The sequence below is a fragment of the Crocodylus siamensis genome, chromosome 2 (assembly GCF_052110815.1).
Source record: "Crocodylus siamensis isolate JL-2025a chromosome 2, ASM5211081v1, whole genome shotgun sequence".
NCBI lineage: Eukaryota > Metazoa > Chordata > Crocodylia > Crocodylidae > Crocodylus > Crocodylus siamensis.
Genome location: NC_143396.1, coordinates 48,832,372 through 48,857,739, shown reverse-complemented (window position 1 = coordinate 48,857,739; position 25,368 = coordinate 48,832,372). Strand labels below are relative to the sequence as shown.

The 25,368-nt window shown below is 39.6% G+C and overlaps 1 protein-coding gene across 23 annotated transcripts in view; it reads left to right on the top strand.

Annotated features, from left to right (window-relative positions):
• Nucleotides 1–25,368, top strand: part of APBB2 (amyloid beta precursor protein binding family B member 2) — a 291,766-nt gene that overhangs the window by 252,974 nt on the left and 13,424 nt on the right. For 2 of the 23 annotated variants that reach the window (XM_090035824.1, XM_090035821.1), the window contains exon 1: nt 16,116–16,202. The exons of 17 other annotated variants lie outside the window; for them this stretch is intronic. The gene's annotated coding sequence lies outside the window, so the exon portion shown is untranslated. Of the gene's footprint in view, nt 1–5,402; nt 5,589–16,023; nt 16,055–16,115; nt 16,203–25,368 lie in introns of those variants that run through there. 4 more of the 23 variants (XM_090035822.1, XM_090035825.1, XM_090035826.1 and 1 more) reach the window with 4 other exon arrangements.

Here is a 25,368-nt window from a genome sequence, read left to right as displayed (position 1 = left end):
TATTGGGGATAGGAGGGGAGAGTCTGACTCAATTATTTGAACTTTTGGCATGGATAGTACTGCAATGTATGACACACCTTTTCCCTTATCAAATTTATAGTTGTTTTGCTGGTGCTATAGTATAAGGTCTTGTTCACTCCTGAAGGAGAAAACAATATGGAAATACTTTTGGTAAGTTCACATGTAATTCTTACAACAGTCTAATCAAACAAAATGAAATTGATCTGTAGCTGCTGAGCAGCCACGAGGTAAGATAATGGAACTATTTAAATGCAGATAAATCCAGTTTAAATGTAAGAGAAAATTGAATCATATCAGGTTTTTTTTATTTAAGAGTGTAACAGATGACAGGTATGATAGCTTCATTTTCACACAGCTTATTGTGAAATTAAGTAGGCTGGTCCTCTGAATCTGATATTAGATGGTCTCATGTTGTTTGTTATACCAGTTAGCCTTCTGAAGCAAAGTGCTTTTGCCTTTCTATGTAGGTGTTAGTTTTGAAATGGGTTATGTGAGAGGCAAGGATTTCTTAGGGTGATCTCCTTCATTGGACCAAATATGTACAACGAAAATCCTTGCCTCTTTGATATTTTCTGGGCAAGTTTGGCTTGACTGTGTCTTTAGTATCCATTTAAATCAGTGTCTAAAATTGTCTTTGTGAGTACATACGGTCATGCATTCAGTTGTAAAGCCATCATAACCTATTGTATTTTGGTTGTAGAAAGTGGAATAGGCTATACCAACAGGAGAACTTGGGAAGAAAGCAGCAGGGAGGTTCCTCAAATTACCATATTTTCTCACATACAACACATCCTGGAATAACATATGCAACTTGTTTTTGTAAGACAAAATGAAGAAGAAGAAAAAGTTGTGTAGCAACAGTAGGGAACCAAGCCTGCTCATTGTCCTGCTTCTTGTGAGTTTTGTGCAGATTTTACTTTCATTTTTGCCCAGTAACCAGCAGAAACTGTTCTGTACCATATCTTTGCATATAATATACACTGCAGTTTCCAGCAGTTGGGGGGAGGAGAGGGGGAGCATATTGTATGGAGAAAATATGGTATGTTTTTGTGTTCACATTCAATTTAAATTAGATACTATGAATACAAACCAGAATTGCATAATGGTACTGCTGGTGCTCCTACAAGAGTTTTACAAGTTCCTTAAAAGACAGTTCTGCTTTGAAAACATCTATAAAAATTAGACCTTATATGACTGCCTTTGTATGCCAACACTTTCAAATCCTATGCATTTACTTTAGTGTCAGAATTATATTACTTTGTATTCCCTTTATAGCTGTACGTATTCCAAACCACCTAGAAGAGATTTGGATCTTTCTTCTTGGGCATTATCAATAGAATTATTTATTAAATTCCAACACATTTGTGCAGTAAAATATCTGTGGAAAACAGTGAATGCAAAGAAGTATCACAAAGGCTTCATCTGATTTCCACCCCCTCCAACTCCCAAACTTGGTAAAGATGTACAGGAAAGAAAGAATCATGCTATTAATACTTTCAGAGCATATGTGCACTGTGAGCAGAAAATGTGATTACAATATAGGTAGGCATACCTATGCTAGCTTTAACTAAGATAACCAGGATGGATTTGATTTAAAACACTGGTTAGGAAGCCTTAATTTAATCATTATTTTCTACAAAAGTGCATTCTTGTTGTTTGATATAACCTCTGTTCAAGGCTACAGAAATAGGCTTTAGGATAGTCAGCATACATTCTGTGTTTCTCTTTAGCCCAATGTTGGTAACTTTGGCTATGACAGTTCCATCTATTTTGACAAGATTTTGTTTGCAAATTGTCATCAGATTAGGCCAGTTCTCAATATAAAGTCCATTTCTGATTTCCATTGCACATCTTGTGGGAGAGTTAGTTTGGTTCCTCCTGCTTTCTTCAGAGCAGCTGCTGCAAAGTGGTTGTTACGGAAGTATTTTGCAATTTCAACAATATTCTGCTCAAAATGTTTCTCTTGTTTCTACTGCCCCTCCTCCCTTGCATTTATCTCCAGACTCCTTCTCCTTGCCCAGATCTACTCCACTCCCAACAATTCTGTATTTAATCAACTTCTTGAAACTTTGAGAAAGAGGTAAGGGCTTGACTCTGTGTACATAAACTTACAGAGAGACAATAGGGCCAATGGGTAGGTAATCAGGTCTGTTATCTCTCATCTCCATGTAGTGCTGTTAGCAAGGATGTTATCTCTGGAGACAACAAACTCTCCCTATACCTGATGAAGGGCATTTGTGCCCAAAAGCTTGCAAAGAACAATTTTTGCAACTATTTAGTTGGTCTAATGCAGGGGTTGTCAACCAGGGGTACGCGGAAAGGTGTTGGGGGGGTATACGCAGGCTGTTGGGGAGTGCCACCACCCTGCGCCACCACCTTCCAGGAGTGAGGGGGAGGGGAGGGCAGCGGTTCTCCTCTGCGAGCTGCACAGGCACTGGCCCACCAGTTGGACATGGGGGGGAGGGAATCTCGCACAACACTGCTGCCACCATCCACCACCCTGTGCTGCCGCATGCAAGTCCCCCTCTTCCCCACCTGGCTTTGCATCTGGTGGCCATGTTCCCTCCCCCCCACCACTAGAATTGTACCCAGAAAGGGTATACTCTTTTAAAAAGTTTGAAAACCCCTGGTCTAATAAAAGATAGCACATCTACCCGAAGAACCTTGTCTGCCTATATCTCTGGAGACACAAATCCACTGTTTGAGAACTGAAACTAAGGATCACAGAGATGCTTAATGGGACCTTCTAGACTAGTGGTACCAGGACCCATTTGTAAACATCAATAGCCAGTCCTGACCCAGTGCCCTTCACACCCAACCCACTGCCCCACACCCCCAGCCTCTCAGAATGCAGGGCAGGATTTCAGTGTGTGAGGCGGTGGGGGGAGGCCCAAGCTGGAACTCTGCCAGCCTGCAAGGAAAAAGCCATGGTTTCCCATGTTTTTCTCCTTTAAAGGAGAATCCATTTTTAAAGTTTGGTTGCAACCCTTTCACACATTCTTGTGACCCGCGGGTTGAGAAACTCTGTTCTAGACTGAGCACTGAGTCCCACTAGGTAGAGTGGTTTTCTTTAATCTTTCCCTCTATAGAGGGAAAATCAGGCCCCTAATATAGTCCATGGCCTGTTGTGACCTATATATAGAACTTTTCTAAAAAGGTTACATGAATACATTGTCTTTTATAGTATATAATTAGAAGTTATAATCCCTATTCCATGATGATATCTTTGAACTTTAACATATCTTAAAATTAAAACGATATAGGTTTATTTTTTTAAAAAGCATCTTTAAAAAATTAAAAATATGGTTAAATCAAAAAATCTGATTTAAATTTTAAAAATCCAATTCCATGTTGCACCCTCAAGCTAGCTGAATTAGCTTGTTTGAGTATGCCTACCCAGACTACAGTCACACGTCACAGCTGCAGTGAAGACAGTGGTTCTCAACCTTTTAAACTCAAGGCACCATCCCATAACTTCTTTGAATTTGGCAGCCTCCCCGGTTGAGATACAGGCACTCCTCGGACTTATGACACAATTGGTTCCTGAAAGTCTAAGTCTAAACATTGTAACTCGGAACCAATTTTCCCATAGGAAACAATGTTATAAATGGGAAATTGGTTGCTGAACCAAGGCCTGATATCCTATTTTCACCAAAAATAACACAGAATTTTGTACTCGATCAATTATAGATGAGTAATATAGCTACATTAATGTATTTATATTGTAAATAGCAATCATATTGATTTGGAATGACTTCTTTGAAGTAACTTTGCTGGACTTTTTGAAGGACTTTTGGTTGGACTTTTTGTAGGGTTCTTGGGTGGAGTCTTCTCTGGAGTCTTGGCTGAAGTTTGTCTGTTTTCTTAAAGAAGATGTCCAAGGAAGTTTGGACAGATGTTCTCTAGGGAGATGGGCAACACAGCGAACTTGTTTGCTGGTGTGGCCTGGCATCAGCTCAAGCATTGTAAAGTTGAAACGGGGTGTTGATTTATAAACGTTGTAAGTGTGAAACCTTGTAACTCAAAACATTGTAAGTTGAGGACTGCCTGTACGTTGTAAAGTCATAGTTTACCTACTGCATCTCCAGGCTGCCACCACAACCAGATGAAACTGCACCACCCAACTCTGTTTCCAGGAGGGACAGCTGGGACCAGATGGAGAAGCGGCTGCAGCAGAAGTGGGCACTCCTGCCTGCATTAACTTTTTGCTCCCTTCCCTTCCCAGTTCTGCTCTGTTTTCCCCCACCTCCTGCCCTGCCCCCCATCCCTCCCTCCCCATTGTCTGGAAGTTTGGAAATAGGAAATGCAGATTTTGCAGGACCTGGATGTGGCTGTGCTCTACACCCAAAGAGTCCCACTGTGAGCTTTTCTACTTGCATTTACAAACTTTTAGCCATAGGGGAAGGGAGGAAAACCTAATGTAGGTAAGAGCATCCATTCCCACTGCAGTCATTTATGTGTCTGGCCCCATATGCCCAATTTTACCTGATCATGGCAGCCCTGGTGCTGGGACTGTGGGACCCTTGAAAGAGTTTCATGATACAGTGTTTGAGAACCACTGGCGTAAATGTATTGTCAAAGGTCGGCTGAGACTGCAGGGGTAGTAGTTGTGTAAAATGTCTTTTTAGTTGTAAATTAAGAATATTTAATGGGGAGCTTACTAAAAGACAAGAAACCCAGAGCTGGGCAGTGTCATATTTACTGTCACTTTAGAGTAAAACCACATTTTATGTTTGCTATACAGCATTGCTTACTCCTTTCTTGGAAAATCAAATTGTTTAGAGTGTACATTTTTATAGTCAAAATCAATATTGCTGATAACATAAGCTGGTGTAACTTCACTGATGTATACAGAGTTGTGTTTACTTCTTCCATGCTCTGAGTTGGCAATGAAATGTTCACAGCCTTTTAAAAATGAAAAGCGTTGTTAAAGTTTCCTTCTTCCATGTTTTATACTTTAAAACTGTTTTTCCAAACAGTCTTTATATGTTTAAACATTAACTGAAATTAAATAAAATAGCGAAACCCCTACATATTCAGCTTTCCAAAAAAGGTTACTTCCGTTGCATTAGACTGGAGTTAATTTTGGAAACTTTCAAGATAAAAAGTATGTCTGCAGTATTGTAGATTCGTTAAAGGGGGAGTGGAAGGACCTTTACAACAGCCCAGAGTGTACTCAATACAAAAAAATGGTTAAACACAGTGATAACAGGGAGGAAAAAAAAGACACACCCCTGCCTGGTTCATGCAAAAACACCCACTCATTCACAGCTGTATCCAATGAGCACAGCAGTGCATAGTGAGTGAAGAGAGAATGAGGGCGGCCTGCTGAGGAGAGTGGGAGCTGACATGATTTGGTTCAAGTTGATACAAAATGAATGAGCTGCCATTCTCGGGAGTATTCAGCACAGGTCGTTGAAGTACAAGTACATAGCTGAATCAAAAGCACTTTGCATCATCTGATGTCTATATACATGCTAAAGGAGAACAGGACTGGTCAGTGTGTTGAGTTGGGTGGTTATCTCTGACGTGATTGGAATTAAATTCCTGTTTGCTGCAATAAAAAGGTAAGAAACTTAAAAAACAACAAAACCATCAGCCTCGTCCCCACATGCATGCACACCACAACCTAAACACAATAGTAGCCTTTTTTTCCACTGTATTTTGCAGAGCTGAGGTCCATTAGTTTAAAGATCTTGTGTGGGTGCCTGCAAGGCAAATTACAGCTTCTAGTGTGACAAAGGCAAGTCAGAATTCTGTTCTCAAGAGCTGACACTTAGCAACCTTCAGAAAGGCTTTGTAGCAGAAATGTTGGAAGGTATGTTAAGTTGTAAGTATGTGTTGCATTCCCTTCTCTCCTGCTTCAGATGTTGCTTTTTTGAGTGGTAAACTGATAAGCAATAGTTTAGACCTTGAGGTATTTGATAGATTGTTTGGTCAGTGTTTATTTCAGAATTACCTATTCCTATCCTGGTTTTAGTTTATTGTATTTACTTATATAAATCTGTAGGTTATTTTATACAGCTCAAACATAATTCATTTTTACTGGTGGTGCTGTGTTAATGGGCAAAAGGATGCAATAACTGTAAATTGCAGAAAGCTTATTTACTGAAGATAACATAAATCTCTCTGTGTTTCTGCATATTTATAGTGCATATGTAATTGTTTTGGTAATCCTTACCATTATCCTATTTTTCAGTCTTTGACAACCAGGGATTTTTTTTACTTCTAATTCATGAATCGCTCTGATTTTGAATTGTGTACAGCTCCAAAAAAGATAAACATTTTGCAAAGATGAAAGAAGAGTAACCCCATAAACATCTTACTAGACACTAATGTGTAGTATAAGTGTGACTGTTAATGGCTGTTTTGACAGAAGAAGAAACTTCATGGTTTAAATGTTATGAGTTCTTTGTGAGGAATCTCTGCTTGCTTAATCCTATTTGTATTCGTGAAGAATTTGTAACAGAGCAAATTTCATTGATTTGTTAACTGACATATAGCTGTGAATCCTCATTATAATGTTAGGTGGGGAGAAGGGGAGGAAGAGGCAAACACATTAATCTTTTTCTTTTAATCAGCGGCTTCACTGTTCTGTGTCTGTAATGTATTGTGGAATCTCTTTGCTTTCCCTATTGTCTCCACGATTTTTTCTTTTCTTAGTGTTAAGAATAATAAGCATTGCTGAGTTTTGGTCTCACATGGTAAAGCATACAAAGAGGTTAATCTCTTAAACTATAGTTTTAATTATGTTTTAGCTGTTGCTTCTTGGTTGACATCATTTTAATAACTTTGATGAGGTGTAGGGGGAGATGTTTGTTGTTAGTTATCCCCGGAGCCTCTCTTAGGCAAAAAGCTCATTTGAAAATAGTTTATTTAGAAAGCAGAGTGTAGTTTTATTTCTGTAACTTTAACTTTTCTAATAGTAAAACTGGTTTAAAGTATGTGAATGATACAAATTCGTTTTCATCACAGCAGTCGCACAGAATAAAGAACTGTTACATTATAACTAAACATACACATCTCTAAAAAATGTGTAAAATATTATGAGAAAGCATTATTAATGAGGAACAAACTGAAATTGAAATTGTGTAAATTAATGCTTTGACCACTAAATGATGTGTTTACTGACTTGACACTAAGAATTTTTAGCATTCTTACAGTTTTCTGTGTAAACATTTAGCAAGGTTTCTTACTCAACCATTGAAGCTATTATGCTTTTAAGACCATAAAAAACTATGCATCATAACGACCAAAATTCTGATTTTATTGTTACCAGTGCCATTCTGAAGTAAGTGCACTAATTTAAGGCCTTACTTGTGCTTAACCTGGATTTACTACATTATCGTCATGGAATTTGCTGTGTTGCACTTTAAGAGGCTGTTTGAGGAAAACCTTATTTTTGGTTGAAACTGATCCATGTTAGACATTCAACAAACATTTAATCTAAATTAGAATATATCCACAAGATTTATTTAGTTTAGTTTCTCTTTTTTGGAAGGTAATTAACAGTTTATTTTATTAGAAGTTGGTCTGAAGAGAAACCAACTCAAAGTTAATGTTTTGGTTGCTTTGTGTGATATGGAGGTCTACATAAATTCTAAAATAGCTGCACTACAAATCAGGTATCTTTATGGTTGAATCTGATAATCTTTCAGTCAAAACTCAGCCATCTAAAATAGTGTGCTGCTGAAGTGGAGAAAGGTGATGTGTCATTCCTAGTTTAGTTGTTCTTCTGCTGTCAAAACTCATTTATCTCCCCTACCAAGGCAAACTTCCCAAAGTCTTCTCATTTTTAATTGCAGAGTTTCTAAGGAGACCAAAATAGTGCTATTCTACTGCATGTGGAGTGCACATAATTAAGTAACCTCTCATTAGTCCAATGAAGTTATCAGAGTTGTCAGACAGCATGCTGATAGGGACTATAAGGACATTGATCACTTCATTTGAGGTCCTGGATTCAATTTCAGCAATTTAATAATTATACTTGAGGGGATCCCTGAAGAGTTGCTGAAGTAATCTTATGCTCTTGTGTAATCTTATGCTCTTGTTTTGTTGCTAGTAACCTGGGGAACTTTTGGAACGGGGAAACCCAGGAGACACGTGACCGGGTGACTAATGCCATCATGTCCATGGTCTTAAGCATAGACTTCATTTACCGTTCAGTTTAAAACAAAATTGATTCGATATGTTAAGTGCCAGATGTCTATTATTTATTTTACATTTAAAAATAGAATTTGACTAGGTTACAAGATTTCTTTGTAAAACCTTAATTAACAACATGAGACCAGATCAGCCATCAATTTTTCATTAGAAATTCCCATTGCTAGCAGTGGAAGCTTTTGCTTAAATATTGATGGCACAATCTGGCCCATAGTCAATGGAGGATTTCTACAGCAAGAGCTTTATTTGGTATGAATATGGGTGGAAAGGAGATCCCTGAAATTCAGTTGATATAAAAACAGTATACATCCACTGACCCCAGAAAGAAGAATAAAGTTAAAGCCAATGAAAAACATGATTAGAAAATTTCCAATCTTAAAAGAAAAAAAAGCAGCTTAGTTATTTAAAAAGCAAGCAAATTTTATTTCTCTATCACCAAATAGATAAGTTAGGGACTATAAATACTCTCTGAGGAAAAGTATTCTGATATATTTAATTGTATTAAAGATTTTAAATTGAAAGAAAGGGATTTCCAAGTACTTAGTTTTGAAGGTTAAACTGTTGTTTCTTTTATTTGTCCTGTTGCGTTTTGCTATTAAGAAGTTAAACTATTTTACAGACATGCTTTGCTGCATTGAACACTTACTACAATTCATAAATGTGGAAAGATATATCCACTGTGCTCTAGTGGCTGGCTTTGGATAATTACATGTGGCCATGAAGTCAGAATATGATCAGGTGTAATAATAGTAAAGTAAAACATAGGTATATTCACTATTTTTTAAAAAATACACCTGCAATTTTTTATTAGAGAATTGAATCTGAAATATTTTAAAGCAGAGTAATTTATTTTTGCCTGTACTTTTCAGATAACGAGGTATCCAGAATTATAGACAATATTCCACATCATGTCACAGGTAGCATGTAGAAAAGGGACTGTTAGTTACTTGCTTTGAGCATTGATGCCTCATTGTCTGAGGCCCAAATATACCTCATGGTTTTTTGCAGTCATGTTGCGTGGCAGATTCATGTCTAATGTGGTCTCTCTGTCCCTTTCAGAATGGACTCTCTTCCATTTTTTTTTCCGCAGTCCAATTATTTTTTTGTATTTTTGTGTTTTATGTTATTCCCCTTCAGGCCTCATAGGACCCAGTCACATCCCTATGTCTTGAAGTTGTTCCCAGTCCTGCTGCTACTGTGATTTGACATGCCTCAGCTCCCAGAGTTTAAAGGCTGAGGAATTAGTTGACAGGCCTTTTTACTTAGCAGGGGTTTGGGATGCACTACAGTAGAGCTACTTTTTATTGGCCTTAAAGGTTTCTCTAAGGTTGGGAGAGGGGCCAGTCAACAAAACTTCAGAATGCTACAAGTCTACAGCAATTCAGGATGGGGAGGGGAGACTGATGAAGAGGAGAGAGTATAAACCGTAAACAGTATCCAAACTGATATACACAGGAAATTAGCAAGTGTCATGGCTTTTTAATTGCTGTCTTGTGAGGGCAAAATAAAGTAATTTTCTGATGTTCTCCCAAAGATAATGCAAGCTCCATGGAATCAGAATAAACAAAAGGAACCATGATTCTGTATTCGGGTCATGACAGAGCCCTCCTCTGCTGATTGGCAGGATAGGGAGGGAGGTAGAAGGAGAGCATTCTTTCAGGGTGAGAATCCTCCCTGGATGACTGTGGTAGCTGCTGCTTTCCAGCAGCTGCCAACTGCCACTTGACAGCGTGCTCCCTTCCCAGGCTTGGGAGAAGATGGGCTGGCAAGTAGTGGGGTCCCTCTAGTGTCCCCTGACTGGAGAGTGAAGCTCCCTAGCCATGGGACTGGAGGAATATCTGTACAGTCCCAACTCCCTAGGTATCTTTCTACTGGAAGAAACTTCTTCCAGTAGAAATGAATATCGACATGCCTCCTTTTTCATCCATCCAGGTCATGTAATTGTACAGTCAAAATTAGTTGATGCATTTTATGATAGATTTGAAGAGATTTATATTTTCAAAGACTGCTATTATATTTTTAATTTCTTAAAAAGAAAGAAACGTCCAATGTGGAATATTGTGAAGGAAGGAAGTCTTAGGCCTATTGTTTAATGTATATTAAGGAAATACTTTAACCGTGCTAATAATTTCAGTGTAGTGGAGACCCAGCCATTTCAGCACAATGTAGATTTGATAAAAACTCTAATATCTGTATGGAACCAAAATGGATTGAAAGCAAAAATAAGCCATTTCATATTTTAACCACTTTAATTCTAGCTTAGTGGTATTGATAGCCCTCTCTATGTCCTGATCAGGGATCCTGATTTCCCTGATTAAAAAAATAACGAATTTGCCAATTAAAAAGTAGAAATTCTCTAATAGCCCCCCCCCCCCAAATCCGTGGTTAAAAGTAAAGGCCTCCCACAACCCCCCTGCCCCTTGAGAGTGTGCATGGGCAAGCCAGATGAGCCACCTGCAGCACGTCCTCCTCCCTGCTGGGGCTCTGCAGCTGCACATTGTGGCCCCGGGCCCCAATCCCCATGCACCACATAGCTGGGCAGCAGACATGCCCAACTACCTCCCTACTGGGGCCTCAATCCCCTCTCCCTCCCCTCCCCCCCCCCCACACACCTGCAGGAGCTGCTGTCCAGGCTGCCTGGTGGCCATATGAATGTACATGGCGCCCCCCTGCCTGACCACCTGAAATTCTGCCAGCCTGCAGGGACCTCATTGCAAAACTGCAAAATCCACGGGTTTCTCTGGTAAAATGAAAAATCTGTGTTTGCATCTGGTAAAAGGTAAAATCCATGGTTTACTCCATTTTTCCCTGGGAGATGGAAAACCTGGATCCCTGGTCCTGACCCTGCAGTCTCTACACAAACAATACTTCCTTTGACTTGCATATAATCACCTGTAGAATCAGACATGTACAACTCAACCAGGAAGTAGCAGTGAGTATACTACTTTTGAAATCATTCTTCTCTTCTATTACTAATAATGTTCATCACAATCTTGTCTCTTCCTCTTTCATATTCTTCATCTTTCAGATCCTTTTGACTATGTCTTTCTTTCCTGTAAGCTTTCACAAATGTGGTTATAACATATCTTTGGCCACCCACCGCAGCATTATTATTTCTCCTATCCAATCTCTCATCTCCACTTTCCCTCGGCACAAAATATAATAAATTCCTCCTGTGGAACTCCATAGGGTCAGGATTCCAAAGGATTTTGTTTCTGATGTAGGACGAGGTGCATCAGAGGGGGAGCTGTACTTCTTGGTTAGCCCTCTGTAGTAGCTTTGCAGACGTTAATCAGAAATTAATCTAGAATGAATGGTGCTTGAAAAGGGGGATTCAGCCAATGGTAAGCCAACTTCTTCCAGTAGAGGTTCTAAATGGGTCTTTCTCTGGATTACAGACTCCTTCCTGCACATCTGCCAGATTGGACAATTACAGTCTTTTTCCTCAGTGGCACCTTAATTCCTGCCATTTAAGGGATTCATAAATTAGAAGTTCTACATGGTGACTCTTCTTGATTTTATAGCAGGGAATGCTTTGCCCACTTAAAAAAAAATCCAGTAGGATATAATGTATAGCATGCAGCTGCTGGACTGGGCAGTACATTCCAAACACCTAATTTAAACATTTACTGCTTTTTGTAAAAATCTGTCGTTTGAACTGAAAATTTGCGTTGTGTGCTTTCTGCTTTGGGGTGAATTTCTTTTAAAAGTTTAAAGAGAATTCATTCACCCAGAATTGTGTTTTCCAGTGTAATAAGCAGATGCAGCTTGTGTGAAGCTGATTTACAGGTTATAAAACACTTCAGGACCCTTCATCACCTTCAGTGATTAAAAATGAGATCTGGGCCTCCTCTGTTTGTTTGTATTCTACCACATTAGTGAATTCTGTGGCAGGGATCTGTGCTAATCTGTTGCTAGCTAGGGAAGGCCAATGTGTTCAGTTTAGTTTTATTTTTATCTCCCTGTCCTGAGCTTCTCTGTACATTTTTCTTTACTCTCCTATGCTTTCTGCTTAAATGACCACTATTATTATTTTACTAAAAGTTTGTAAAACTGTTGTATAAGATTTAATTACAAGGTTTACCTACCAGCAGGTCAAAACATTTTGCATTGTTTCACCTGCATTACAGGTATATAAATATTAAATTGTTGTAGCACTTAACCAGAGTCTTTTCAGAGTAAAAAAACATAGTACACAAATGTATGCTTTATACATGCATAGTCATTGCCATCATTTCATCTGATGGTTTCACTTTTCTTTTATATGTCCTTTATAAGCATTAATGTGGAAGGACATGCTTTTATTAAGAATAATATTAAGAAAACCTAGGCCATGTTGTTTAAAGGGTATGTTTTTCATACCTAGATTGTCCTTTTTTTAAAAAATAGTTTTAAAAATAATGTTGACTACTTCTTTAAGATTTTAGCACAGCTAATGCTAAGGAAAGATGCAAGTTCAATAACAAAATGATAAAAGTTGGCATCTAAAAATTAGGTATTTAGCTACTTATGCATGCCTGTGCACATTTGCATTGCACATTCATAGCAGGTATGCATGAGCTAAGCCCATGCAAGAATAACCCAAAACCTGACCTAAAGTGCATATCCATGTCCTTCAACAAACTCCTGAATACATGTTCTAAATCATCTATGAACAACTGATATATAGGGGTATGCGAAACAGCACTGTTTAGTTTCGAGTTCCGTTTCGCCATTTTGCCGAGACAGTTTTTCATTTCGTTTCGTCATAACTGTTTCGCTGATTTGACGTTTCACCCATAGGCTATAATGGGGAATCATGTAAATGCCTATAACTTTGTAATGTCATGCCTGATTTGGATGAAACTTGCAGGGACGGTAGCCCCTTCTGAGGGCACGAAGCCTGCCAAGTTCCATGGAGATAGGTGGAGAGGTTTCTGGGAAACTGCACCTCAAACTGTTCAAAGCAAAACTCGTGACACTTGCCAGCAACAGCAGCACTCCCACGCCCAGTGCCAGGGAGCTTGGTACTGCCGCTGGTCCGAGGCAGCAGCGGCAGCCTCCTGTCATCTGGTGCACAGATTGGGGCCCATACCCCGGGAGGAATCTAGCACAGCCCCACAGCCCTCCCAGGGGTGCAGGCCCCTGGGTCTGCACATGGGATGATGGCTGGGGCCAGTGGCAGCACCCGTCTTTCCAGCACTTGGCACCGGCTGTGATGAAAAGTGATTCTTCTTTGGGGGGGAGTGAAAGATCAGGATTGCCTTAATGTTTGGAGCCTTCATACAGAGACCTGGACAGCTGGTTAAGCAGATGTAATCTACAGTTAATTGCTTTGTAAACCCTTTGTTTTGCTAAAATCAAAGCCTGTCCTTGTTCTAGTGACATTCTTTACTTCCAGAGGCCATGCATATTGCATAAAATATCTTTGTGTTTATATCAAGGTTGATTTGGTATTATCTTTATTTGGATCAATAGTATGGTTGGACCAATGGAGAGGTGTAAGACAGGGTTGTGGGCATATCTCTCCGAACTATACTGTTTGTCCAATAAAAGATATTATAAAATAAACCTTACTTCTCAGGTATTCCCTGGCCCATCACAGCTGCAACAGCACTCCTACCCTATTGCAACATTGTGTTTAAATCCATGGTTTTCAAATTTTTTTTCATTTGCAGACCTCTAAAAAATGTTGCATGGAGGTGTAGACCTCTTTTTGAATTGTAAGTACAGGCATTCACATGTTTTGATTGATCGTCATCTTTCACAGATCCCTTACACATAGTCTGCAGACCCCACTCTCCTAGGGGTCTGCAGACCACAGGTTGAAAACCACTGGTTTAAACGAAGAGAAACTACATGTGTCCTGCAACTTGAGTTATAAATGCACTCAATTATGGATATTTTCTTGGGTATTTTCCGTATAATACAGGTCCTGAGATTCTAAGAAATGGAACTTCCTATGCAGAAGTGTGTACTTTTCTACAAATTCCCTCTCTGTGTCATCTTTTTTTTTTTTTATGAAAAGACTAGGAAGCAAACCAGCCTGGCATGATTGTATAAATCTATGTCAAACCTTTCCCAATACACCCCCAGTGACCAAGAGTCAGGGTAATGAACAAATCTAAGTAGATTGATTGTGAGGACAAGCTCACGTGGACACTTTTCCCATGTAGCTGAACTTCATTATTATTCCCTGAGGGGAGGTTGCCTGGGCTACAGACTCTCTAATGGTGGGGAAAACAACATGAGAAAGGAGGCTTGAAAAAATTGTCATGCTAGTTTTTAACACGTTAGCAGATCAGGATAAATACTAGGCTTCTCCAGAGTCTTTGTATCAGCCTGCAAGCACATGTGAAAACTAGGAAACAGAGGTGTAGTAAGTTCATTTGGTGCTGAGGGCAGGGTATGCCAACCACTGTAGATGGCAGTGGGGGGAAGGGAAGGAAGGGAAGTCTTAGCTGCCCAGGCTCTCTGCACACTGAAGGCAGCTGCTACTGTTGCTGCTTCTGCTCTTGTAGCAGCGTTGTCAGCTCTGGCAAAAGCCCTGTGACACAACCTCACTGAGAACTATGTTTGATGCCCCATTTGCTCCTCCTCCTCCCTGCCCCCCCCCCAAAAAAAAAAAATGCTATTGGGTGTAAGGCTGTGTTGCTGGGACGAGAACTCCTCCAGGGGCTGTCACCATTCTGCGTGACAGTCGACCCTCACCCCCAGATATACTGCTGGGTGTAGGGCTGTACTGCCCAGCCACCATCCAGCTGGACAGTGCAGAACTACCTCGGTTGTGGCAAAACTCCATGGGAGTGGGGGGGATTCAGGTGCCCCTTCATAGTCGATGCCTTGGACTGGTGCCGCTCCCCACCCTGCCCTGCCCCTCCTCCCTCTCTCCATTAGGCTATTACTACAAACTGCCTTGTTATACATTGGATCTCATGTTGGCCAACAGGTGGCAAAATAACCTTCTCTTCGTGCTGGAAATGCATCCTGTGTGTCTGAACTGCATGCAAACAGCTGGAAATAGTAACAGAAGCCAGCACTTAGTATCTGCAGCAGCTCCAATGGGGCTGAGAGAGGCACTGGCACACACAAGCTCATACTGATGTTCTCAGCAGCACGTGCTGTGATGGCCCTTCCAAGTGCCAGCAGCTCTGTAGTGGTCCTCAGCAGTAGCCATGCTACCAATCATGGAGTGAGCTGGACTCACCTTTTTTTGCTTCTTCCTCTCTCTACCCTCTCTTTTCTCCCATCCCCTGCCTGCTTGAAGATATGAGGCAGAAGTCAATGGGGTAAAAGGCAAGTTGAGTTAAATCACATGTTCATATGTGAAAAGAGATTGGGCTGTCACCTATGTAAAAACTAAGCTTCTTGCTGATTTGCACCCTTCGACTTCAATGGAGTTGCTCAGCATGCAAGTCAGAGTAGAACTTGGCTTCTACTATGGGATTTTCCAAAGAGCCTAAGACACTTAAGAGTGCTCCTTGCAGCAAAGGCTTCAAATATATTCAACCCCAAATGACGACCATGATAGGAGAGTTAAAAACTCATTCAGTTTGAGAAATACAAGGGCTTAATACAGCCAAAGAGATTTACACACACACATAGATGCCCACGTTTTATGATTGTTTTTTCATTGTTTAATTAGCAGCTTTTTGTGGAAACACAGATTCATGTAGGGTTTTTTTAATTTATGCTAACTGCATATTACTTCCCGTATTTGTATGTGATATTTTAAGCTTGATTACCTCCCAGTGTTGATATGTCTGTGCTGCGGCTCTCTGTTCAGCTGATGCCTGTTGGCTTCATTGTGTGTTTCCAAAAATACAAACTTCACAGCAACAGGGATTCAACCAAAATAACTCTTGAAAGGAAGTAGTTGCAGCACACGTAGGTAAGCTAAGCAGCCAAGCAATACTAAGTGTTAAATGTGCATTTCTTTCAACATCCTGTCTCAGTGCATGCTGGAGTGTTGTCTTAAAATGCTTTCTAACCTGCTCTTTCTGCTCTGTTTCTTCATGCTTTCCCGGATTCAGAGAGAGGTAAACTATTTTAATTTCTCCACCATTCTCCACGTTTATCTGCCTGGCATTTAAGAGACACAGCTAGTAGCAGTCAGCATTGTCTTACAAAAGCTAAACTTAAAACTCTAGGGAGGTCTAAACTCAGACTGTACTAGATCACATTTGTAATCTAGTAATGACAGTTTTGTTGCCCCCCCTTCCCTCAAATCAGGAAAATGGCTTAAAAATCACACAATGTGAAAAAAGGAGGGGGCTTTTTACTGTCTTCTGGCATTTGAGCAGTTTTTTCAGCTTCTCTATAAACCATGGGACACAGAATTTTTTATTTTTTACTAAAAGCTGAGATCCTCTTACTTTAATGTCTCCAGGAGCAGCAGCTTAAGCAAAATATGAAATGTCATGGCAGTTGGCAGCACTGAAATAATTCCTTTTTTATTCCATGTTTGGGTGGAAGGTTGTCTCCCAAACTTAAACTCTTAGCAGTGTAGGTTTACCTGTGTGTTATACAAGGTGATTATTTGAGATTGTGCATGATAACACCTTTTGCAGTGGAATAGGCACTGTAATGTGGTTTCTTTCTGACAGAATTGGACTCTTTGGGTCAGAGTTAGGTTTAGTTATCAGTTCAGCTTTGTTTGTTTTTCTTAACTGTAAGGACATGGCATTCAAGGAGCACAGGAGAAAGAGAGTGAGAGAGTTCAGAGATGTGGACAGACAGTTCCTAAGGTTTGCTTCAAAGAACACAGTGAGCAAAGTTCACAAGCTAGACTGGGTTTTAATCAGTTTTTTAGAAAGCATTGGCCTAGGGAAATGTTTGATGGTGGTTATGGCTTTGTGATCTAATCTAAAGTTCATGCATGTAAAAAGTCATGATTATTCTAGAGTAACATTGACAAAAGTGTGCTGTGATCTGCTTTTCTGGTTGGGAACATACTGTGATTACTTTGTTTTCTGTCTGAATAATAAAGAACAAAGGGGAACTATCATACACAATTGCTTAATATGTCAAATTAGAATCAAGCTGATCAAAACTTTACTTCACATTTAATTGAAAATGGCAGTCAATACCAGAACAGTGACCATCTCAGTTGACATTTTGATCAACTACTCAAATATCTCTTACCACCAAAGGCTCAAACCCTTTGTATGGAGGTTGTTGCCTAAAGTTTCCAAATGCTTAGTTACAAATTCAGATATTTGAGTTCAAAGGTATATAGGCATAATAAAGTATTCATATAATTTTAGTCATTGTAGCATTCACAAATGTTGATGGATTGACCACTCTGGAGAACAAAGCCTTCCTTCTCTTTGCTACAGTGACTAGTGGCATTTGTATCTTTCCAGTCTGCCTTACCTGTGTCTAATCCCCCTATCGGGAACCTCTCTAGGGGTGAGCAAACATCAGGAAAGAACTGGGGACATATCTGCTCCAAAAGATCTTCCCTTCCAAAAAATTAATATTCATAAAACAGCAAAAGCCAGAGCCTCAGCTGATACAAATCAGCATAGGTTTGAATGCAGCAAGGAAGGTTCATGCTATCTCCAACTGTGGACAGATGTACATTTGTAGTGATACAAGTGCCAGAGGTTCTGTCATGGTGAAAAACTATAGTGCTACCAGAGATGTACATACACAGGGTCAGCAGCTATGGTTCCTGCCACTGTGGTGAGCAGAGCAGCAGCCTTCAGGCCCAGCTGGATTGCAGCTGTCTTCCTCATCATTAACAGCCTAATCGAGGGAGCCTTAAGCTCTCATTGAGCTTGTTGCAGTTATGCTGCCTCCCTCTCCCTTTGGTGAGGGGAGGGAAAGGGAACACTGTAGGATGCTGTGGAACAAGAGACTCCTTGTAGCACACATTGCATGTGGTGTTACAAAATGTAGCATAACAGAAGCTCCTGTTTCACCCAGGATCATTTCTAGAGTGCTCACACCATTTCTTGTATGGATGCCTATCTGTACATCAGCAGACAAGGTTCTTTGGGTAAATGTGATATATTTTATTAGACCAACTAAATAGTTGGAAAAATTGTTCTTTGCATGCTTTCAGACACAAACACCCGTCTTCAGGCATAGGGAGAGTCTGCTGTTGTTTTGGGGTCTCCTGAATGGACTAGAAGTCAATATGCAACATATAGGTCTCTGAAAATGCAAATGCATGACAGTGAGGATCAGAGGCCACGGTAGACGATAGGTATGAGACAGGTAGGTGTGGGGAATGTTGACCTGGTGCTAGAATGTCCCTGGTAAAATGCAGACAGGTTACCTGGCATTAACGGATGGCAAGCAGGTTATAATGTGCCATGTATCCAGGGTCTGTATTTAGTCCATGATTTTTTTTTTTTTTTGTAGCCAGTAGATTTATGAAATCAAATTCATAGGCTCATCTATGAAAGGTGTTTTGTAAATTCTCTTTGAGGATTAGAACTGAGAGATTAGACAGAGTGGTTGTCTTGTGAGAAGTGTGCACCCACAGGTAATTGGGTGTTTTTGGCTTTGATAAATTTTTGGTGTGCATTCATTCTGGTATGCAGTTATTTGATTTCTGCTACACATTTTCCATCAGGGCACTTAGTACACTGGATAAGATGTTACATTTCTGGAGGTGCACCTGTATGATCCAGGAATGTGATGGTTCTGTTGTGGGTGTAGTTATTGTGGGAGTGGTAGAGGTGTGTTGGCAGATTTTACATTTCTTGTCCTGGCATGGTCTGGATCCATGTTGTGTGTTTTGGGTCGTAGGAAGTTTGCTTCTGATGATGAGATTGGTAAAGTTTGGTGCTTGTTTAAAGGCTAGGATGGGCAGTTCTGGGAAGATCTCTTTAAGAACAGGGTCTTCTCCTAGTGTGGGATGCAGTTGTTTGAGGATTTTCTGTACAGGTTCCAGGAAGGGATGATATGTCTTAACTCACGGTGTGCAATTCATGGGGATTTTCTTTTGTACTGAAGCAATTCTTCATGTGGTATCTGGGTGACTCTTTGAAAAGTGTGGTCTATCTCTCTGGAGGAGTGTCCTTGTTGGGTGAAAGCCCTTTTGAGATTTGTGAGGTGACAATCACAGGTGTTCTCAGTGCAAATTTGGTGCTACCAGAGGGCTAGACTTTAGATTGTCTGTGCATCCACTTTTTGTGGCTACAAGGGTATATATATATATATATAATGCTAGAAATGTAATGTCTATCCACAGTCTGAGGGTCTCTCCCTAAAATTGTACCTGAAATGTATTAAAGTAGAAAAAAACCCCCCAAAGAAAAATGGAAGTTATGGCAGAGGCACCCTTCTGGATTTGCTGCTGTCCCAGAACTACTTCACAGTTAGGGAGGCTAGGATCTGGAACCAACTTCCAAGGGAGGTGGTGCTGGCTCCTACCCCGGGGGTCTTTAAGAAGAGGCTTGATGCCTACCTGGCTGGAGTCATTTGAGCCCAGTTTTTCTCCTGCCCAGGCAGGGGGTCGGACTTGAAGAGCTACAAGGTCCCTTCTGACCCTACTTCTGTGATTCTATGATAACAGTAGTATACCCACAAAACAGGCATTACATGTAAAAGGATGGACTTGAGAAGAAAGATCTATATAGACCTTAAACCCTGACTTTGAAGTATATGATTTTTGTCATTTGGTATTTAAATTCATGGTGCTTAAACATTTCATGACTGATGACATAATGCCACCTTAAAGTACTAATTTTGTGGTCTTTGTCAGTGACAAAATTTAACTCTTGGTTGTGGAGAGGAGCTTAAATGGTTTGTTTGGCACAACAGCTTATCCCTTTTGCTAACTGGGAAGTCCTGCTGGGTCCAAAGGGAATTTTATCTAGTCCTCTGTTAGATAGATGGTGCTTTTGATGTGGAGACTTACAGTTATGTGGGAAATGTTTTCTCAAACTTTTAAAGACCTATAGTGCTTTAAAATGAGGACCTGAACCAATAGAAATGCTTTAAGATTTGATCACAGCTTGGAGTGTAATGACCCCACTGATCTGAATACTCTGAAGGTCCCACATTTATGGGGATTTTAAAAAGTAAAAAGTAAAAGAGTATGAAAATGTGAGAAGAATTTCTAAGTCAAGGAATAGCAGGCAGGGTATGCATTTTAGGATTGTCAAGTTACAACCGTTATGAGTCCCATTCCCACTAAAACTATACCACCGGAGCTCAGAAGACTTCTATAAAGTTAATAAGTAATGTAAACAAATAATTAAGAGAAAATCATAGTTTCCACTATGGGATAATTAGCACTACAGTCTACATCCATGAATGAATAAGAAAGAATGCTTTAGTTGGTCTAATGAAAGATATCGCCTCTAGTTCAAGAGTTTTGTCTGGCTCTGCTTTTTAGACCAACATGGCTAGAAGCTATATTCCTAAGAAAGACAAATTGATTGTCTTCAATGTTAGACCTTTCAAGGCATGCATAAGTGCTTGAAAGAATTTATGCTCATTGGAAAGGGAACAGGTCTTTAAGTTTCATTCTAGAGACTGTATTGGCTAAAAACTGAAATTAGACTTTTTTAGGACCCACTGGTAGAAGGAATCCTAATAATTTGAGGGGAAATTTACTGCCTGGGTTTCCTGCAGTCCTGCAATCTCAACCTTTTGTATTTAATTAGACAGCAGCTTTGTTTATTTTTCTTAATTGTAAGGTCCTGGCATTCATACAGCCAGGATCTATACAGAATAGGTTTGTCAGACTGAAGAATAACTGACTGTGCATTTTAGAGTTTCCAATAGAAAATACCAAAACTTATCTGAAATGTGCAACCCTTCTTCTAAGTATTATATGTACTCCAGTACAGATAGTGAAAAAGACTTGTGTGGTTTTGGCACAAAAAATATGAACTAATTGGTCTTTCTCCCCAGGCCTTAAACGTTTAAAATCCAGGTCAAATGAGAGGAATACCTGGATCACGCAAACTATTAAAAAACTCTTATTTTTGCTGCTCATCTGGATATTCCCTATTTCATTATTGTGAGGGGGTGGGATTTGTTATTATGTCTTGCTTTAAAGTTGCTAATACGTGGAATTCTCCACATCCTCACAGGCACTTAATCATGAGTCTTATAGTCTGGGGGGGATTTTTTTCCGGTTTCTCCCACTGACATGAGCAGACTTTGTATTGGGCTCCATTTTAGAAAAGGGATAATAATGCAATACATACGGTTACAGTGTAACATTTTGTGAAGACTGTCATAATTAAGACACTGAAGACAGTATCTTAATTTCTTAATAGCATCTTAATCCTAGTTTGAAATCCCCACCTGGATAAAAGAACAATGTCAGCAAAACATTATTTAAAATGTTAATTCAAACATTCTCTGACCATTGAACCACATTTTGCTAAAGAGTTCCTTTTGAAACATATTCCCTTCTCTTTGAGACTGTGTAGAATATTAACACGGGAGCAACTGCTGACATGGAAAAATCTTATTAGAGGTTTTCACCTTATTCCATCTCTCCTCCCATTTATTCTGGCTCTCCCCCTGCCTCCCCGCGCAGCATCCTGTTCATTTGCATATGCCCCCCGGTTGCTCGGGTCTATGTTTCCCAGAACATCCATCTCTTCTTGGTGGATGACAACTCTAGCCCCATTGGTAGCTTGATTCCCTAAGGTAGTTTCTGATCCCTTATGTTTCCCTGTTTTCTTACATAGTTCTGGCTGCTGCTGGAGCTCTCACATCCTGTAGTGAAGGAGGGCTAGATTTCCTCCTTGTTCCTGCCTGCTTTTACAAGTCTGCAGGCAACTCTCTGCAATAGAGTCTCATCTCTAGGCTTGTAGAAGACGGAACAAAGAGAACTAGTATCACGTGACCAGACAGTCCCCTAGTGACCACCATTAAGTGTTACATAGACCAGCAGTGTTATATGTTTCACTTTGGTGAAAATATTAGAAACTGACATAATTTTTCTTTGCATTTCTTGACCATGTCAAATCAATTTGCAGCTGAGCTTAAAGGATGCACTTTCTAGCTTCAGAGATTATTATCTCAATTTGTAAAATAAAAATCTATAAAAGCAATTTAAATAGAAGTGTTCTTGCCTTAGGGTGGTTTTAATGTAAGTGCTGATAAACAGCTGCTTGGATTTGGCTTATTAAGATTAAAAATGTCTGGTTTCACACTAAAATATTATTTTTAGCAAAAAAGAGTTAAAACTGCTAAAAAGTTAATATTTTAGAGTGGGAAGATAATATAGCACATGCCGTTTTTTCAGGGGGCACTTAATTGGGATGTCTCCCAAGGCTTTAGAGGAATGATACCAAATCTATATGACTGCTACTCAAACAAGAAAGCATTAGCATAAATTCCATTTAACATGATTACATTCACCCAGTGTTGAGTGTTGAAGCAGTGCTTACCCAGGTGTTAAATAGGTCTGCATATCTGAGCTCTGGTCAATTAATGCAGAAATTTACCAATTAAAAAAGAAAAAGATCAAATAAAGATGAAATTCCTTCTTGTTTTCCCATTTTTATTTAATACCATATTTTTTCTTTATATCTCTTTAAACCATTTTTAAAAAGCCTCTTCCCTTAATAATCTTTCCAAAAGAGCATCCTAATAAGAGAGTTCTGTTATATTTTTCTACTGTTCAACAGAGCCAAGTTAGTCTGGTACAAAATAAAATTCTCATTGATTCTCCTGCTCAGTCTGTTCTATGGCTTCTGTTCAGAGTAATGATCCAGTCTCTGTTCATGTGTACTGGAGGTTACCTCAAAGGTAGCATGGGGTGTAGTTAGTTACAGATTATGAAAATTGTCACTGCAAGCTTAATTGGGAAAGCATCCATTTTTTTCAGCATATCCCAAAATACTTCAAAGTATGTTAGAAACCATTCTCTTGGGATCCAGTTTTAAAAATAATATTAAGCTATATTGTTGAAATCTCAGTTCATCGGCTTCTGGCGTAGCTCGATGGTGACCTGAGGAAGGGCACACTCCAGCAGACTTCAGTATCTCATGCATCAGTGTCCCTGCACTTAAAAATGGCAGTGAGGATGCTTTAGCTCAAGCTTGTTTCATGTGCCAGGTGCTTTAGTTAGAGCCAGTCTAACTAAAGTGCCCTTCCCACCTCCACTCCCATATAAAAGCCCTTAGTGTCCACAGGTTTATCTAACATATCTCACAACTACACAGTTGGTCCAGTGAAAGATTTCACCAAAAAAAAATCCTTTGCTTCTCAGTCACTGTAGGACTTCATCAGGAAAAGTAAAGAATTATGGGCAAACATTGTAATCTGAAGACCTTAAATTATTTGCTTATTAAGCAATCTACTGCTTTTTTATACTAATGTTGATAGGAATTTTATTGGGAACTCTGTCCCCAGTCCTGCAAAGACTTTTGCACATGCTTTGGTTTATGCAAATGAATAGTTTTTTGAAGGAACTTTGAAGAATTAATCATATCTCATGGTATTGAATAAGGAGCTAGCATGGATTCAATGCATTTAAGAGTTGGATGCATTAAACCCATGCTAGTTCCGTATTCAATATGTAGTTTTCTTGATCCATAAACATTTAACTTTTCCTCCTAATTTTCCAGCAAGACAAAGCAATAGAAATGGCAACAAGAAAAAATTTGCCTTTGCCAGAAGCTTCCAGCATGCAACGTTTTGGGTTCTGCATTTTATCATACTGGGAGTGCTAGTTTCACATAAATCTCACTTAAATGTTAATCAACTTCAAGTGAGCCATGACAAAATTAAGGTTAACAGTAAGTGACCCAGAAGGATTCCAGAGAAAGACAGGGAGGAGGAGAAAGCAGAGATGATGAGTTTAGTGACCTGTTCAATATTTAAGGCATCTTATCCTCGAAGGCAATATCCTCCTGTCTGCCCAGTCACTTGGAAGAATGTCATCATGCCTTCTCCAAAAGTTAAGTTACCATTGCCAATGGAGATAGAGTATGAACTAGAGCCCTCATATCCTTAATAACTTTTGTGCAAGAGTGAAAAGTTACTATTTTGTTTCCTTAAAGTATACAACAGTGTTAGTCTTGGCTACAGGAGTCCTGAGATTCTTAGCAACCTGATTTGCAATGCTTTTTCAAAGAATGTCCATGTCACTATTACAGAAGTGTATACTGTGTTGTAGCACTGTATTTAGGGATGTTTAAGACATTTAGTGACTTGATGAATTATTGAAGTTGGCATATAATCTGTGTGCCCTGTCAGAAGGAAAGACCATAATTTGATTACTAATTTTGATTGATGATTTGGAAGCAGATGGTGTTGCAGATTTGTGCATAATATATGATTTTGAAGAGAGACAATCTCTCCTACTAAAAAAAATACAGAGACTGCGAAGATTAATGCACATGCTTAAATTGCAGATGAGCAGTCAGTCCCATGCAATAGGGCTTTTCACATACTGAAAGCTAAGCACACAATTGCAATCTGAAACATCATTGTGGTGGTATATTTACTGAAACTTGATAAAAATCCTTTACTGAATAATTTTTGCTGTTATGATTGCCACTGATGCTGTTTGATACTGCCTTATGGAATGTAGACTATTTCATACAAAAAAATTATACAGAAAAAATTGTATTCAGATTGTAAATGCTAGTAGCAGTTTGGGCATGCTTGATGTAAGATTGCCTCCTTAATTCAGTCACCTTATGAGGCCAGCCTGCTTGCTGGCTAAGCCATGGGCCAAGCCCTTTAAAATGTTCAGTGGGGTTTTTTTCCTGGCATCCTGCCAACCTTTTGTGAGAAAGCTGGAAATGGAAAACGGTGATTTTAACACGCATCTGAATCTGAATAGAATTTCATGGGACAAATAAAAGGCGCTTATAGTCTAAGGGGCTTTTGAGGCTGAATATCAAAGGTTTGCTGCAAACAATAAAGGCATTAACATTTCTTAAATGAAAAAAAATCACAAGAATCTTTATCCTGGAAAGTTTTGGGCAACATAAATGTAGGGGTCACTATCAATTCTTCTTAAATAATGAAAAGCAGTACATTTGAAATAAATATACTCACAGGCAGAGTTTGCCCCGTCAGTGAATGCAGAGAACCTGGCACAATGGAACATTGCATGGGGTCAGGATATGAAGCATCTGCATGGCTCAGCTTAGTGAAGAGGTGGATCTACCCACTCTGCTGAGTAGCTTCTGCTATGGACACATAGCAGAGTTTACTGCCTCTTAGGTTTCCTTTCCTGTGCCCTCACAGGATGCCTGATGTAGGCTG